Genomic DNA, 6,620 nt, shown 5'->3' with positions numbered 1-6,620 from the left:
CCTAGGTCGTGCTGTGTGCTTTTGGGCTACCATTTTTGAAAAAAGAAAAGCAAAGAGAAAGTACAAGAGAATAGGCGGTTACCTTTGAGTAGAGAAGTTTGAACTTTTGAAAAATCGGGCGGCTGAAGAAGCAAGCGGTCTGAGAACAGGCAGTCTGAAAACAAGCGGCAGTCGTCCAAAATGTCAGAGAAAACGTCCAAAGTTCTGTCTGAAAAAGTTTCTAGAATGTCCAAATGATTTGGACACCCCCTATTTATAGAGGGGAATTTCAAGGGTAAAAAAAACGGTAAAAACCGTTAGCCAATCATGGCGTGACATCTGTCACAGGCGCCACGTGGCATGCCACGTCACCCCTGTGAGGGGCAAATGATTAGGGGATTTTTTCCCGCCACATGGACCACTCAAGTCTTGCCACGTGTCATCCACGTGGACCAACTAGAGTCCGCTACGTGTCACCTCGTGAGAGGTCCAAAGTGGACCAATCAGGCCACGACACGTGGCAAACAGATAGCCCATCAGGAAAATGGCCTCCTACGGCCCAAATTCCTAGGCAAAGCCCAATCAGCCCTAGGTTTACTAAAACCTAGTACTGGGCACGTTTTCCAACACCCTATAAAAGGGAGATGTTTCCCTCTAAGGAACATCATGAAGAAACATTTAATTCACATTAACTCACAATCAGAGAAAGTCAGACACCTGACACCTCGAACTGAGCAATCTCACATTGCAGATACTCTCTTGAAATCCAAGAGAGATCCTTTACTTTCCGCACTTTACTCCTCATACACGTACTAATTAACTTGATCATCGGAGGCAGATTTCCCACCCACCGGAGTCTCCATTGTTTTGCAAGTACAGGCATCCAGAGGTCAGTCTTGGAATTGTAACTATCCCGTAGGACATACAAAAACCCCGAAACAACTACCACTACCACTACCACTACCACTACCACTACCACTGTTATTGTTATTGTTATTGTTATTGTTATTGTTATTGTTATTGTTATTGTTATTGTTATTGTTATTGTTATTGTTATTGTTATTGTTATTGTTATTGTTATTGTTATTGTTATTGTTATTGTTATTGTTATTGTTATTGTTATTGTTATTGTTATTGTTATTGTTATTATTATTATTATTGTTATTATTACTACTACTACTACTACTACTACTACTACTACTATTACTATTATTTGTTGTTGTTATTAGGAAGAATTGCTTTTAATAATCCCACCTTTATTTGGCCAGTTCGCTGTTAATTATCCAACCTTTCGATTATTATCTAATAATCCCACCTTTATAGGGAATTCTCTTCTATTGGTCCCTAACATGTTGGTAACCAATTGTGATAGGTAAACATGCTACGTGTCACTTTGTGGTTGGTTGAATTTTTATTTTATTTTATTTATATAAAAAAAGACTAAAACTAAAAAAAATATTTAAAAAAATAAATAAATAAATTACCCCAGCCTGCCAACCCTCCTCCCCCCGGAACTCCGACCGACTCAACTCCTCTCCCACGCCGGCTGACCCAACCCCCTCCCCAGCGCCGGCCGACCCAGCCCTCACCTTCCTTTCCATTACCCCCGCCGCGACCACCTTAACCATACCTTAAACCGAAAAACAAACCCCATCCCTTCCACCACCACGAAACCCTCCTCTCCTTTTCCCACACCCTGAAACGGCCCCCTCTCCTTTTCCAACCCAAGGCGCAACCCAACAGCTGAACACACGCACGCAAGGCCCAGCTAGCTGGCCTGTGTATGCCACGGGTTGGCTTAGCTTGCATGGGCTGGCATGCTTGCAGGGCTGGCTTGCGAGCAGCAGCATGCGAGCAAGCCTACTGCCAGGCAGCACGCATCGCAAGCCAACAAGACCTACTCACGGGCTCGTAGTGTACTGATGTGCGACGCACTAGCTAGCTTGCAGCGCAAGGCAAGGTTCAACCTTCACAGCTGCCTTGGGCGTGCAAGGTTGAACATTACCACGCAAGCAAGTGGGGCCCGTAGTGTACTGATGTGCATATGTGGGGTCTACATTTCGCTTGATTATTGGTTTATTAATTTTATAATTTATTAACTAATCAACTAATCCTATTCCTACTAAGTTTATTCTTTAAGGAGGTTTACTATTATTATAAATAGACCATAACTCATTAGATGATTATACAATTAATTGAATAATTATCATTGTCTCCTCTAAAGTAAGAACCCAGATCTAAACACAAAATCTTGAGAGTTTGTCTGGTATTCTAAGCTAATACACTCAAGGCGGTTTTGATCGTGCGAATGGACTTTTAATAAAGGAATTGCACTTGCGATTCTTGTTTTTAGCTCTGTTCGTTTAACAAGCACACTTCAAAGGTATAATCTTTAGAGTAGATTATGTGTTATGTTTAATCTTTTGAATTCTACATGAATCCGGACATAGAGTTTGTTTCCGCACTTGTAATTAGATTAGAGTAAAACCGATAAGAGTAAAACCCAACAACACTCCATTCATAAACCATGAGATCACTAACTCCATATGGTAACGAACCACGAATGAAGGATCGGGGATGATGGTACGAAGTTGAGTCATGGAAGTCAACTTTGCCCATATTGGCCTCTACTCGATTCTTATTGTGAAAAATACTCTTTGCCATTCAAAAGACATACAAACAGAGATTCAATTTATTCCAAACTAATATTACTAAGTTGGTTGAATATTAATGCATATTAAATTTTAAGTATCGTGATCACTTATTAAAGTCCTCAAGATTAAGGGAACCTAATATGGTTGTCCAAATTATCTTATTAGGCATTATTTTCAAAAAAATATTCCCAATTAAACATGAAAAAGGGTGATTAAAGTAAATAAAATAGTATGACAAAAAATTTTGGAAGTAACGTCATAACATTAATTATCAAAGCATGCAAATCAATCGCATCATGATAATATCAAAATAAAAATAAAATAATAAGTAGTTAAATAATTAATTACTCACATTGCATTGGCTCCTTTAAATGCTACATCATGAATAAATTGTTAGTAACTTCAATAAAAATTCAAATAAATTGAAAGAATTAAATTAAAATAAATTAAAGTTTCGATTTGTCCAAGCTCTCAAAAATTCAACCTTTTACGCTTAGGTTGATTAGTAGAACTCCAAGTATTGCAAAGGGACTTCGAATTGCTTGAAAACGATGATTAGAATAGGTATAAGGATGATTAAAGGCTCGAATATTGTTGTGATTTTTTTTTTGTTCTATGTCTGTTCTGTCTTAAAACCTAGAATTAGGGTCGTATTCATAGGCTAGAAGACTGAAAAAAATGGGCCGAACATGAAATTTTGTGTATCGTGACAAGGTACAATGTGCAGTGTCACGGTACTTTATACCGTGCCACGTTGCTTTGTATCGTGGTTGCTCAAGCCTTTATCATAGTAAGTGATCAACTATACAATTTTGGTGAGTGGTTGGAATCTAGCATAAGATTAGCTAGAATTGGTTATGACTAAGAACGCCAACAAATTCAAGTCAAATTGTAATATTTGGTCTTCCGCTAGGCTACATTCTACAATATCAAGCTAATAATATGAAACACTATTTTTAATAAATCAAAAATCTTTGTTATAAACTATCCTAATAGTTCGTTGGAAAATATGATGTTTCATACCAAACCTATTATGACATACTACAAGAATAATAAAGTTTACTAACAACCTTATCTTGATTATTAAAGGATACTTAAATATTTATTTATGTAGGGAGTAATACCAATATAACTTGTTATTCAAACAGCTACAAAATGCTCACAAATTACCTTTGTTGAATGACAACATCATATACCTCAGCTCTGCTACATGTTAGAAATAGTCTAAAAAAGCAATTCCATTTTCGTGTATAGGCACCATTTCCCCAATCATCCCATCAACATCTTTAATAGATTAGTTAGTCCAACTACACAAGTCACCGCTTAAAAGTAGAGAGGAGAGGTAAAGATATCCCATACTCTTAAGCATAAGCAGTTGATCCGTCTCAATCTACTTGCTTCGAAACTCCTCCTACGTTTGTTTATTTAAAAAAATTTCTTTCTTCTCATGTTCGAATGGTAGGTAACACGGTAGCCCACCTTGTGGCAAGATTTGAGTCTTGTATTTAGAGCACCCTTAACCATGAACGAAGGAAATTATTTGAGTTACTATTTACATAAAATAATATTTAAAAAAACAAATGTGGGTGAACAGTGCTATGAATAAAAATGAACCGTTTGGAAAAGCAAACCATCTGTGAGAAATTGTTTGTCTGACAAACATTTGCTTTTGGTGATTGTTTTATACAAAAAGTCACGTGAACACTCCAAAAAATATATATAAAAAAAGGAATTGGTGACACTCGTGTCGCCATGCATGCCGTTGGATATGCAACGGTTATTAACGTTACAATTTTTGTAACGTTAATAACTTTTAACATATTATTTTAAAAGAAAAAAACTACCAATGGTCATATTTTTTCATTCTCTATAAATAGACACCCACATTGATGATATATTTAGACAACCTCAAAAATTACCTCTTTTTGAAACCATATTCTTAAAAAAAAAAAAAAAAAAACCAGTTTATATCTTAATTTAATTTCTTCACAGAACTAGCCAAAAAATTAAAAATTAAGGATCCAAACATTCCTAATTATGCTTTTAATAATCCAAAACCTCAAACAAACCGCAAATCCAAAAAAAATCCACAACAAAATCCACCCAATTATCCAATACATCAAGAAAATTGGGTTCAAACTCCCCTAATCACCCACAAAATTCTCCACAAGTAATCTCTCAAAGTTTCACCTAGAATTTTGAGGGAAATTATCAAAATTACCCACCAAGCTTCAACTATGCTCAACCAAGTCAATCAAACTTCTCAACTGAACCAATTTACCAACAAAATTACAGTGAATATGGTCCAAGAAGTGGTTATTCTCGTCAGTCAACACCCGGAGGAGGCGGGAGCACAAACGAAAACTATGCACTTGATGACGATGAAGAAGACAATGATGAGGAGGAGAAACTGGATGTTCCAGCCGACCTTCCAATCTGCACCTCATCCCACTCCTAAACCCACTGAAGGGCCCGATAAAAAATAGTTGGCATGATGCAGAGACAACCGCTTTAATCTCTACGTACATGAACACAACCAACGATCAAATTACCGGAACAAATCAAAAAATCAAATGTATTCTGGCAGAGGGTTCTAGCGTCCTACGGAGATGCAAGAAAAGCAAACCCGGAGGAGATCGCCATTAGAACCGTTGGTAGTCTGAAGAGACGGTGGTTAAGAATTGCTCCGGCTGTTGTCAAGTGGTGTGGTGGCATCGACAAGGCAAGGATACGTAGCTGGCAAAATGCTGATGATGTGATTGCTAAGGCCCACAAGATCCATAGAACCCATATGGGAAGTTCCAGTTCTATAAAGAGTGGCTCCAACTTAAGATGTGGGATAGATATCGCTCTATTCTAGAGCAAAAAGTTCATGTGTTAGGACGTGGTCGTCCATCAAAGAAGCCTGCGACGGTTGACACCCTGGGGAGCGGTAGCAGCGGAAGGAGATCAAGGGATGAAGATGGTGGATAAACATCAAATACACCAAAAAGTGGAGAAGTTTTTGTTGATGAGTTTGTACCATGTCCTGATGGGTGCGAAGAAGGCTAAGTCGAGGTTGAAGGGCAAGGAAGTAAAAACTCAGGCACTTAATACTTTCAAATCATTTGGTGAGAAACTTAAAATGTACGACGAGATGAGGGATAAGGTCATTGATAGAGATTTGGAGAGGCTCGAGTTGGAGAAGAGGAAAGAAGCTAGAAAACAAAAGCAAATTAAGCCAGAGGAGAGAAACATTCAGATGCAACAATATAAAATGAATTGGGACATGCTCCAACAATTGCTTGCCAAAGAAGTTCGTGCCCCGTGGGAAGAATACCTTAGCAAATTTAGGGCATTTTAATGTTATGTTATGGAATAGGTTGCATTGTGTTAGTGCTGTTTTAAGTTTTTTTTTCCATTCAATGTATTCAGTTTCATGTTGGGTTAGTTGTGTTATGTTTAGTTTAATGTGTCTGTCCTTCCAATCGTTATTGTATGTGTAATGAATAGTATTGCAACCATGTAATAAAATTTTAAATATTTGTCGTTTTATGTGTGAAACTTTGTTCACGTGATTTGTTAAAGTCATTTTCAACAGCTTACCATACTACTACCTTTTGAAAATCCAATAGTAAATACTTTTCAGAATCCACTTGATTTGATGACTGTATTTGAATACTTGTCCAGAGTCTATTAATACTTTTCAGAGTCAAAGTAAATACTTTTCAGAATCCATTTATTATATGTGATGGCTTCCATGTGATGACTTTTCAGAATTCATTGAGTTGTCAAATCTACATAAAATTGTATTTAATTTACATGTGATGCACTTGTGCATTCATATCATTGATCATTTTTATATAAGTACAAAATACGCTTACGAAAGTGCAATCTTTCTTCATCAAAACTATAATCTTATTATGAAACTAACAACTTTTACTCTTTTATATAACAAACGAAGAAAATAGATTCCTACAAAATTGATATATATGCTCCACTGATAGC

This window comes from Chenopodium quinoa, unplaced genomic scaffold (genome assembly GCF_001683475.1).
Source record: "Chenopodium quinoa cultivar QQ74 unplaced genomic scaffold, ASM168347v1, whole genome shotgun sequence".
Classification (NCBI taxonomy): Eukaryota; Viridiplantae; Streptophyta; class Magnoliopsida; order Caryophyllales; family Amaranthaceae; genus Chenopodium; species Chenopodium quinoa.
Note: the sequence above shows the minus strand (reverse complement) of the source record.